This window comes from Carassius gibelio, chromosome B4, assembly GCF_023724105.1.
Source record: "Carassius gibelio isolate Cgi1373 ecotype wild population from Czech Republic chromosome B4, carGib1.2-hapl.c, whole genome shotgun sequence".
NCBI lineage: Eukaryota > Metazoa > Chordata > Actinopteri > Cypriniformes > Cyprinidae > Carassius > Carassius gibelio.
In genome coordinates this window covers 7650388-7662876 of record NC_068399.1, presented here as the reverse complement: position 1 = coordinate 7662876, position 12489 = coordinate 7650388, and positions in this window count along the sequence as shown.

The window sequence follows — 12489 nt, the reverse complement described above, 5'->3', positions numbered from 1 at the left end:
CATAAACTTTAGCTTGCTGTGTTTGTGCATGGATGTATTGTCAAAAACCTGTTCTTCCGTGATGTGGAGTCATGCTTCACATGCTGGATTACTGCTTTTATCTCTGAGTGTGGTTTACTGGAATTTACTATTCTGTTGACTGGCCCACGACGTACACTGTTTACACTGCTGTGGGGCTGCTGTTGGTGTGGATCCTGCCCGAATGAGTCTCAGGTACACTGCTCGCCAGTTGTTGAACCTGAACGGACATATAGAAATGGTGAATATCATCTTGCTATCTCCAGTCATGTTGGAATACTGTGACCTAAGTGTTACATACATCGCTCGTCAAGGCGTAGTTTTTCATGCTCAACATCCACCTGTCGCTTATCCGAGATTTCTGCGCAAACCCCATAGACTGCAGTTTAGACCTGCAGGGGTAAATTTAATAACTTCATAGTCGGGGAGCCAAAGTCTCAAAAGCTCAATAAAATGGCTTGAACCTGACATGGTCTGCCATACTCTTTATTTGTGTTTTTTCCTGTTAACTTTGACCCTAAGAACCAATAATTGGAGGGTCTGATAAGAAAAATTAGATTTTTTTCTCAAATCCTCACTGGGTTTGGTAGGCTGTCAATAAATGCAGTCCAGATACACAGAACACATGTGCTGACAACAAACACAGAAAAAATAACTCTTAAAATACATTTCTACATGATTTTGCATCAATTTAATGCAAAACAAATTGGTGTTTTCTCACTTTTTCCAATATTTTCATCTTTACTTCATTGGAAATCAACTATTCCCCCAAGTTATGACATCAGTCAATATGTCATTCTTTTCACCAAACAGTATACTCAGTCCACAGGAAAAAAATCATAAAAATCCTACCAAAATCAGTGGATCTGTGATGATTTCACTAATAGTTGATCAGCTGGTTCAGAATCTCAATAGAATTGAAGGCTACTCTCAAAATTCCAAAAGACATGCTGGATATTGAACAGGGTTTTTAATGTCCTAATTATTAAACATCATGGCCTAGGCATGTTTTTAATTTCAACATAACCCTGTTTTCCCAATGGAAATGTGTCACACAAGAAATATAATACAGCAAAATGACTTTAAATGATTATTTTGTTGCCTCCGATGACAACTATTACAACTTTAATGAAAAAATAGTAAAACTTATTTAAGGTGCAGGTCACTGTGAGGTGGGATAATCAGGAGGGTGGCACACTGCAGATACTGCTCTGGGGACAGACCTTCACCCTCACCACCTGAGGATATACACACAAACACACACCTGTTTTCAAGCGTAAGTTCAATCCTTGAACATCTGTTGGGGTCCCCAGTGCAGAGACATGCAATGCCACACTTCACATTGGCTCTTGCATAGAAGCATCCTCGGGTACACATGCTTTTCTTGCAGCGGCAGTATTGGCTGTGTTTGAGTTCAGAAGGTTATGCCTCTTTCAGTATCATGGTTGCCACCAATTTGCCATTGACAAGTTGTCTCCCAAAATCAGAGGCAGCAGGGTAGGTTAGCTGAACCATGTATTCCCACTTACACACAGCTTACTTATGCAGGGCTCGGCAAAGGTGTAATAGGAAGGTGTCTTCAGTTGGTGGAAGGCAATGCACGTCTCCTTTGATGCTCACAAAGAGATGGGCTTGCAGTGCATCTAGAGTACTACCAAAGTCACTCCTGTCATAGAGTGACACCATGTATCGCCGTCTGTGATGGCATGATTAGGTAGAAAGATATCCATCGTCTTCATCCACAGCCCATCCATGTGTGTGATGTAGTACATGCACATCATGATCACATCTGTGTCAGTTGCTACCACTACAGCCCGTTTGTGGTGTAGAATTTGTACTGGGTATGCAAAGTGAGCAAACATCATGGTATCAGCCTCCTCATTTTTCTCACAGGAAAGTTCTGGAAACTCAACCTGACAAGAGGACAGGGCGACCAGGATCACAAAAGGTTCCTCCAAGAATAAGTGTGCATCCTGCAGGAAGTGACTTGTTCTGATCTGCCTATGCTTCCCCCTTGTAGTTCAACAGACTAACTTTATTCAGTGGATTGTGAATGCAGCCTTTCCATTCAGGTATAGGTAAAGTATCATGTGGCTTGTACTCCTTCATTTTGCTGGGGCATGCCTTCATCCTCTTCTCTCGTTCCTCACCTTTCATACTTTCAGCAGGGGAAACATCAAATCAATCACCAACAAAGTGGATGCAGTCACACTTGTCTGGGAGGATTCCAAGGAGCTTTCTCAAGTACTATCCTTGCAGTTCATGGGAAGTGTTGCTCCCAAGATGTTGGTAACGTTAAATGAACGCCATGGCATCATGGCATTACAACAGGCTTGTCAGACGGTGGTAGTTTGTCTACTTCCCCCCCATGAGCTGCCAAGGGCTGTCTTGATTGCAGTCAAGTAGTCTACCTTGTTTCCTTTATGCATTGCATTACTTCAAGGGACGGATCTGGCTCAAACAGGGAGGCTGGGCAACTTGTCCATTCATGACCAAACACTTTCACCTTCCTGAACAAAGGTTTCCGCACAACTGCACTCTCCTCCTCATTTACCTTTTTGGCTTTGAATGCCATAAATATTGACTTCTTTGGCTTTAGCCAGTGCCTCCAGTCCTTTCCACAAGCACAGATCAAGTCAGCAGATGTGGCTTTGTGGCCTGTTGATATGTTGATCGGCTCCTGTTCTTCACATGTGAAAGGATTGATCATCTGGTTGTAGATGACATCTGTTATTTTCCTTACATCTTCTGCCTCCTTTGCAACTTGACTGTCCTTGGACTTGTGGTGTTTGGTGTCATCTGCATCCAGGTCTGCCATAGCCTTTGTCTGCTCTGACACAGCTGTCAGAACTGGAAGAGCTTTTTGAAGTATTTCTCCATGGCCACTGGCTGGTGACTGATGCCAGTGGAGAGTTTTGTCTTGGAATCACGGTTGATGCCATGTCTGTCCAGACACCATTGAGCCGTCCTTCTGTTTGACGTGTATTGAACATCCCATCATTGAAATCACTATAGATGTTTGGAGCCAATGTAGGCAAGCTTCTCATAGCTTCTAGGTAGTGGGGCAGGCAGAATACATACTTGTAGTGGCCAGAAGCTACAAGGTATGGTAACATCTTTTCCACTTCAGCCAGGTGCTCCTACAACACACCTGCAGACTCAGCATGGATGAACCATCTAAGAATCATCACCAAATCCATGTACATTAGCCATAACTTTGTGGTAGGTGAGGTACGTGCTTCATCAAACTCAGCCATCAAACATGTCAGCTTTTTCAGTTGATCAGTTGCATCAGCACACGCAGTAGTTGCCTTCTCTACATCCTCTTCTGACAGGGCATCTAGGAGTAGCTGGACATTGTTGCTAAGCACACACATGTTCTCCAGGTCCTTCTATTCATCAACCAACCATCTGGCAAATGCTTCCCAGTGTAGGGCAAACATGGCTGCATACACCATAGTGTGGACGTGCAGCATTGCATAGTAGTCTTTTCCACTGATGATTTTGTTTGCTGTTCCTCGGAGACAGACATCTGCTTCGACCATGATGTCTTCGATTCCAGTGGACTGCATCAAATGCCCAATGTCTCCAAGGAAATTCTGAGCAATATGGAAGCCACCCATGTGCAAGGTAAGTTTGGCATACTTCTCTTTGTTCTTTTTTTGCATGCTCAGAACCACCTCATAGATTGCTTGATCACATGTGATGATGTCATACTCTTGACCATGTTTTCTCGACACATCCATGCAGTACTGTTCAACCACATCTAGGTTTGTTGGTGACTTGGGGAAGAAGGGACCATAGCTGATCATAGTTTCAGGGATGGTATCTGGGATGAGAAATGCTTAAAATTAACTTCATGTTGGAGCAACACAACTTGATTTCAGGTCCTTCAATAGTACAATAGGGCAGCTATGCACTAAATACGAGAGGATGCTCAGGTGGTCAAGAGGTTCTGCTAGACACACAGGAAGCTTAGGCTCTGTTTCAATTCCAACTAGGGAGCAAGTCTTTTGACGATCTTTTAGACTGAGGTGGCTTTCCTTGGTCTGAAAAAGCTGTGAAGATTCCAGGTCTGGTTGGTGGGGTTTCAGTAGAGGTAAACTAACCATTGGTGTGGGGTCTTCTATGACGTGTGTTGTGCCATGCAGTGTTTGTCCATCCTTTGTGTTGCAAGGGAAACAGGTCAATTTAGCTCAAAGGGAATCATTTAAGATTTTAAAGGGAATTTGAACAGAATCACTGTTTCACAGCTGATCACTGAGACGCCCTGCGATTCACTGAACGAGCCGTTTAACATCAAATCTGCGCTGGATATTAATATCCAAAGTATAGTGGATATTAGGCTTTATTAGATAAATCTAAGACATATAAACTAATTTAACACACAAACGCACGCACTCACACATTCACACAAGTTGCAGGAAGATCGAAATTTAGGGAAAGATGAGTTTAAGAGAATGGAAATGTGGAATCCCAAGTTTACAGCAATACGTGAAATTCCATAGACATGAACAACCATCAACCACTTAATTAACCCTCGCATTGAGTTCCTCAATGGGGTTAAAATTATATTAGATACACCAGTACAAATGTCTGAGTCTGGAGGTACATTGCCTGTGTAAAGTTGTCGTTGAAAGGGGGTCTCCCGATGTCGCTGATTGGCTGGAAGCTCAGTTGTCGTTGAAGTGACGTCTTGGGAAGCCCGTGGTGGGGCGTTGGCTGAAGATGCATAGTTGTGTGGGCTGGTTGGCAGTCGAGGTTAGACGGTCAGACGGTTTCAGAACACGAAACTCTCAAACGGAAAAGAAAAGAAGTAAAGTTTGACAAGACTAGGTGGTGTTTCTTCTCATCATGGCTAAGTAGCAGCAGACGTGCAGGCCGAAGCATGCTGGAACCGCGCTCAAAGAACAGTGATGACTAATAGCATGGCTAAAGCTAAGAAGCAAAGCTACAAGCTAAAAGCGATCATGACTAATAGCAGAAGCAAGGCTAAAACTAAAAGCAAACATGACTAATAGCAAAAGCTAAGAAGCATAGCTAAAATGTAAAAGCAAGATTTTATGGTGTCCTAAGTATTTAAACTGGCCTGTTGGCCACACCTCAAATGTTGTCTTGACCAATCAGATATTGTCTTGGCTCGGGGGTATCATAAATCATATATTATCTTCAGAGTTGGGTATAACGCGTTACTGTATTCTAATTACTTTTCGTGATAACGCAGTAATGTAACTCATTACATTTAAAATAAATGTAATTTGATTACAGTTACTGATGTCAATAAAATTAAGTTACTTGCGTTACAAATGTATTGGTAAGAAAAAATATTAAAGTAAATAAATTAAAATGCATTTCTACTCACGTTTTGGGGCAGCTGCGTCAGTTATTGAGCATGCGCTTTAATGAATTACTGGAGAACTCGTGCTGTTAAAATGGACGGAGATTTTTGTTCAAGATCGGGAGGGAAGGTAACATCTGGACAGGTGAAGAGAGCTGTAGCAGCGTGTGTGGTGGAGGAAATGCTGCCCTTGTCGACTGTGGTATCGCAGTCATTTAGAGACTTGCTTACGATTACGGACAGCTCTGTACCCTTGCAGGACCGAAAGACATTTGCAAGGTATCTAGATAAATGCTATGCAGATAGAGGGCTGTCACTTTTGTGTAAAAAGCATTTTCGATTTTTAAGACATAAGTGTTCATTGAATCGATTGTAAAATCGATTTTCCATGTCTAAAAAAAAGACGTTTCCTTTTTCAATGCCACATAGCCTATCGGACGAATGAGAGCGCTTGTAAACGCACAAGTCAGCAATATTTCTTATTAATTGGCATTAGAGCTGTAATCGGGCCTTAAAAGTTAGGCCCAACAGGACCCGAGCTCGACAGGTTTCGGCCCAAGCCCGAGAAGTACATTTTGATTGACAGCTTTTTAAAAGCCCGAACCAGTGTGCAGCGCAGCCCGACATTCAGATGTGCGCATATAAACACAGCTCTTTTGCCTTTTGTCAACAATGAGTCATTTATACATGTTTTAACATAATTTATTCATAACTAACGTAGACTATACCACTTGGAAGTTGGAATAAAGAAATAAAATAAGTCCTCTGTAACATCGTAACATCTCAGCACTCTAAATAGACATAGACTCATTTAGCCTATAAATAAACCAACGCACCAATAAAAACGAGTCTTTTTTAACAGATTAAATTAAGATAAATTTTAAATTAAGATGAGTATTTGGCAATAACGAAATTAAGATAAAAGCTCCGCCGGATTTGCTTCTCCACATATCAGCTGACATTTAACAAAAGAATAATGCCAACATTAGCGTAAATACTCAGTCCACATTATGCATTTAAGCCTTAATGAATATATAGTTATCATTTGAAAAACCATTAATCACAGAGATTATGCTAGGTCTACATGTTTTTGTGGAGGAAAATGATTGAATCCACTGTAGATGTCTTCAATGTGTTCCGGTGCTCACTGATGGTGATTATTCACTCATTATTCTCATTATAAACATGGTCAAAACTTTTCCACACCTCAGAACTTTGGTTTTGTTGCTGGTGCAACCAAAACATATTTTCGCCAGAGGCAAGCCTCCTGTTACGTCTCTGATGAAATTGTTTTTACTAGGGGTTAAAAGAGGTAACATTAAGTTGCATTTTAAAGAAATGAGGCAGGGAAAGAGGTGGCAATGGAATACATGACACAACTGCACTACAAGAAATATTTATTGCCCTCAAGGAACAACAAATTAAACAGACAAGACAAAGGAGAGAAGGGAAGTTAAAGTGGCGCTTAAATCATAAAATGAAATATGAGCCCCACTAACTAACTAACTTCCCAAACCCCTAAACTAATAAAGAAAGAAAAGAAAAGTCTTCAACGCAAAAGCGTCATAAACTACACTAACTGCACTAAAGCCAAAACATACAAAAACAAGCGCACACAACTAAACTAGTGTTTCTAATACATCCAAAATCACTACGTGCAGATATGTAGGTCACGTGACTTACTAAACTCTTCCACTCCTTCCTTGTCTTCCAAACCATCAATAAGCTGAGAAAACATCAGATCAGAAATCAGCAAAACGACAAACGCACACCATAGTCACAGCAGAAAATGTCCTTCCCGCTCTTTCACAGATGTCCTCCTTTTAAACCTCTTGGATGCAAGCATGATTGGCAAAGGAAACGATGTTAATGATGATTGACAGCAAAGATATCCAATAGAATCCAAGGAAGGTGGTACCTGAGAGCATGAGAGTGAAAATGGAGAAAAAAAAACACAGCACAAAAGATCGCGGACCGTAACACTCCCCCACTTAAGAGTAAACCTTTTGTAAAAAGTTTAAACTCTAGAAAGAGTGTCTGCGAACACATTATCAGCCCCCTTCTTATGTCTTATCTCAATATTATAACTCTGGAGCAACAAAGACCAACGAGTCAATCTTTGATTATGATTGTACATTTTAGAAAGAAACACTAGTGGACTATGATCGGAATACACAACAACTGGAAGTATGCTAGAACCAAGGTAAACTTCAAAATGTTGTAGAGCAAGTATTAAAGCTAGAGTTTCTTTCTCGACCGTAGAATAGTTTAACTGGTTTTTGTTAAACTTTCGCGAAAAATAACTCACTGGATGGGTTATTCCTTGTTCGTCTTCCTGCAGAAGAACAGCTCCAGCTCCAACATTACTAGCATCTACTTCAAGCTGAAAAGAACGTTCATAGTTGGGAGCCTGAAGAACAGGTGAATTGCACAAAAGCGCTTTCACGCTTTCGAAAGCATACTGACACTCAGCATTCCACATAAAAGACTTCGAAGGGCTTAACAAAGTAGTAAGAGGACTAACAACGGATGAAAAATTCCTACAAAAACTCCGATAGTATCCAACCATTCCCAAAAATCTTCGAAGTTCTCGTCGAGTATTAGGAACAGGGAATTCTGAAACTGCCCTCACTTTAGCTTCTACTGGTCGAACTTGACCATGCCCCACCTCTTTCCCAAGATAAGTCACCGTCGCTTGACCAAATTCACACTTGGCTAAATTAAGAGTTAATAAGGCTTTTGCCAAACGCTCAAATACCATTCGAAGTGACTTAATGTGTTCACTCCACTCTTTGGAATAAACCACCAAATCATCCAAATAGGCACTACAATTTGGCACATCAATTAAAATCTTATTAACGAGCCTTTGAAATGTGGCCGGTTCGTTTCTAAGTCCAAAAGCCATCGCAGTATACTGCAGAAATGAATCAGGGGTAACGAAAGCTGCGATTTCAGAAGCTTTAAAAGTAAGCGGGACTTGCCAGTAGCCTTTTAACATGTCTAACTTACTTACAAACTGTGCAAAACCAACATTATCAACACAGTCCTCCATTCGAGGAAGTGGATAACTATCAGGCACAGTAACTGCGTTCACTTTCCTAAAATCAGTGCAGAATCTAAAAGAACCATCCGGCTTTGGAACTAAAATGCATGGTGAACTCCACGGACTACAGCTTGGTTTTGCAAGACCATTCTCCAATAAATAGTCAACTTCCTGACGCATTACCGCACGCTTCACATGATTAACTCTGTACGCATGTTGTTTAATCGGACGAGCATCTTTAACATCAATGTCATGGTGCAAAACATTTGTCAATGTTGGCACATCTTTAAACAGACATTTAAACTCTGAAATAAGCTGAATAAGATCATTTTTCTGATGTTCATCCAAATTTTTAAAATATGAGCTAAGATCTTTCAAAATTTCAGAGTTAGTCAACCTCACAGTAACTTGAGGAAGATTGCGAAAAATTACTCCATCATCCTCAGGATTTAAATCAGGTACAGATGTTATTTCAGTCACAGCTGCAACGGAGAAAACAGGAGATTCGACAGCTTTAACCACGTTTGCCTCGGGTGACTTTCGAACATGATAAAGTTTCAACATGTTCACATGACAGATACGAGTCTTCCGTTTTCTGTCAGGAGTACAGATCACATAATTAGTTTCACTAATTTTCTCCTTTACCTCATAAGGACCAAAGAATCGAGCAGAAAGTGAAGATCCGGGGATGGGTAAAAATACGAGAACTGAATCTCCAGGCATAAAAGAACGCATAACGGCCTTCCTGTCAAAGTTACGTTTCATTCCTTGTTGTGCCTTAGCAAGAGATTCCTTAGCTAACGAACAAACTTTATCCAAGCGTTCTCTGAATTTTGTCACATAGTCCAGTAAATTTGTTTTCGCACTGAGATCATTCTCCAAAATTTTGTCTTTCAAAACCTTCAAAGGACCACGTACCTGGTGTCCAAATACAAGTTCAGCAGGGCTGAATCCAAGAGATTCCTGCACACTTTCTCTTACAGCGAACATCAACAAAGGTATTCCCTCATCCCAATCATTACCTGTCTCTAGACAGTACTTTCGCAACATAGATTTCAGTGTCTGGTGAAATCTTTCCAGCGCACCTTGACTCTCCGGATGATAAGCACTAGACGTGCGATGGGTAATTGCTAGGGTCTTCATTACCTGATTAAATACATTGGACATAAAATTTGTACCCTGGTCACTTTGTACAATTTTAGGCAACCCAAATATCGAGAAAAATCTCACAAGTGCTTTCACAACACTCGGTGCCGTAATTTTTCTTAAAGGAATCGCCTCTGGAAACCTAGTAGATAAACACATCACGGTTAGTAAAAATTGATTACCACTTTTCGTTTTTGGGAAAGGGCCCACACAGTCTACTAGTACATGTTCAAACGGATCTCCTAGCACAGGGATTGGTTTCAATGGAACAGGTGGAACAATCTGGTTTGGTTTTCCAACAACTTGACATGTGTGACAAGAACGACAATAGCAAACTACATCCTTTTTCAGTCCGGGCCAAAAAAAATGCTTTAAGATCATGTTGCATCTACTCAGCATCCATTTCACATCTTTCTCTAGCTAATCGAAACACTTCACATGACCGCTCATTTACTACCTCACAAGATTTGATGTTAAACGGCTCGTTCAGTGAATCGCAGGGCGTCTCAGTGATCAGCCGTGAAACAGTGATTGTTCAAATTCCCTTTAAAATCTTAAATGATTCCCTTTGAGCTAAATTGACCTGTTTCCGTTACAGTGCCATATTTCACATAATGCCTATTAAGTTCAATTAGTGATTTGTGTCATGTTTTAAAGAATATTTTCCTGGTATTTTTGGCAACTTTTACAAACTGACAAATTTCTCAATCTGTTTGTTTTCAGGATAAAAGTGAAGCAGCTGGAAGTTTAGTTTGTATTGATCTCCAATTATTCCAAATTCATTGTATAGAGAAACTGGAACCTACCTATTGTTTGTTGTTTGTTTTGGACATTTTGGAAAGCTCTCGCGGTGATTTGTATGCAATATGTCATGCTTTGTATTACTAAATATGTAAATAATATTTGACCTTCGATCGTCTCAGTCTGTAAAGATGAGATCTTGTCCTTCAAGGCAGCTTGAAGTAAGCTTGTGACAATATCTCACAACGAACTGTAGCACACTGTAACATGAATAAAACTTGTATCGATGTTATTGGTTACTTCACTAACACAAGCTTACTTCATGTTGCCTTGAAGGACAAGCAGTGGAGGAAGATGCTGTCGCTCTGTGTCTCTCCTGAGAGCTCATCTTTATAGACTGAGATGATCCAAGGTTGAATATTATTTACATATTTAGTTACACATATTTAGTTACACATATATATTTAGTTATACAAAGCACGACGTATTGCATACAAATCACCGCAAGGACATCAAAGGCATAGCAAATCTAACAGTCCTTATAGCTTTCTTGTTAGTAGATACTGAGAATACATTCAGATAGCTTTCCATTTCTTTTTAGGAAAACAAAGAATACAGGTTTAAAGTTGGAGAATTTTCAGTTGTGAATTTGAAATTTGCTTAGGATTTTTTTTTTATTAATAACCAAACTGATATTTTTGTTTGTGGGGTCGGAGTCATAATACCCAAAAATAATGTTTTTCATATGTACTGAGAAGCCTGGCAAAATCTTACACTTGACAAACACACCAATATAATCCCAAAGTTTCTGAGTGTAGTGACATGACCAAAATAAGTGTACAGTTTCTTCAGAACTCGAACAAAAAGAGCTTGTAAGATCCATATCATATCATATATTTAAATCTTTGTATAAAAAACTTTACAGGGTAGAATCTGTGTATGAGCTTAAAATACATTTCTTTCACTTTGTCTGTGAAATATAATTTTTGTGGTAGAGACCAGATTTAATCTCCACGAGATCTTTCCAACATGTGCACCACTGAGTGACGTCTGTACTTCCAGGTCAGAGAGCACCTAATATTAAAAAAAATCACTATCCAATCAGAGTAGATCATTGTTAAGCCAAATTTGAAGAGCCTGTTAAATTTGTGCGACTGAGTGAATTTTTTTTGTTGTCATTGTGGTTTTTTTTGTAATTGAATATTTTGTATAGTTTCTGAAAAAGTTACGTTCAGTTTTATAAAGTTAATTATTTTTTAAGCAAATATAATTCCATAATATAATGCACATTTTCCACAAGTTGATATGATTCTTTAGGTGCTTAATGAAAAGTCTGTAACATAGTTTGTTCAAAATTTCTAAAAATTTCTCCCAGTCACTACACATCCGTTTATTCACCATACAGACTTTCACATGACACAGTGTAATGCTCATGTGACGGTCTTGCTTGGTCGGTCTGTTTTCTGCACAAATGGAGACGGTGTGTGTAAATAGGGTTTCCATCGATTCAGAATGAGAATAAACCATTTCCACAGCAATGCTTCATTAACTCTGCTCTGTTTATTTAAAACAGTTTTCTCTTTTTTGATTCTGTCACTCAAATTCTTTTTAACTTTGTGATCGTATAGTGTTTCAGTTGCAAATATCTACAGTTTGAATATAGATTACACATTTTCAATTAATTATAAATCACAAATCAATGAATAAAGATCCTCAATGAATCACAGAGCAATACAATTAAACTTAGTCAAGGGAAACATCTCCACCTAGCGGAGAACTTGAGCAACTCATTTTGATTAAAACAATTTCACAAACATTTAACAGCATACCTGCACAAATGGAGACGGTGTGTGTAAATAGGGTTTCCATCGATTCAGAATGAGAATAAACCATTTCTACATGAAACACAAGGCAACACACAAATTGATTACCATCGGGTCTCTAACACGTTATAACTCAATATTGAGCAACACACTCTAAGCCAAACAAGGCTTAACAGAGTTCCAACATATTAATTGAAAGATACAGTCACAATAAAGCTAATACTTATTTGTTTAGGACACTTATAAATGGTAATTCTCAGACCGTGAAAAACGTGCAACTCACCCACAGCAATGCTTCATTAACTCTGCTGTGGGCTGTCCCTACTCCACACGCTAAATCACATCACACAGCACATAGATGGCGCTGTCCCCATTTATGC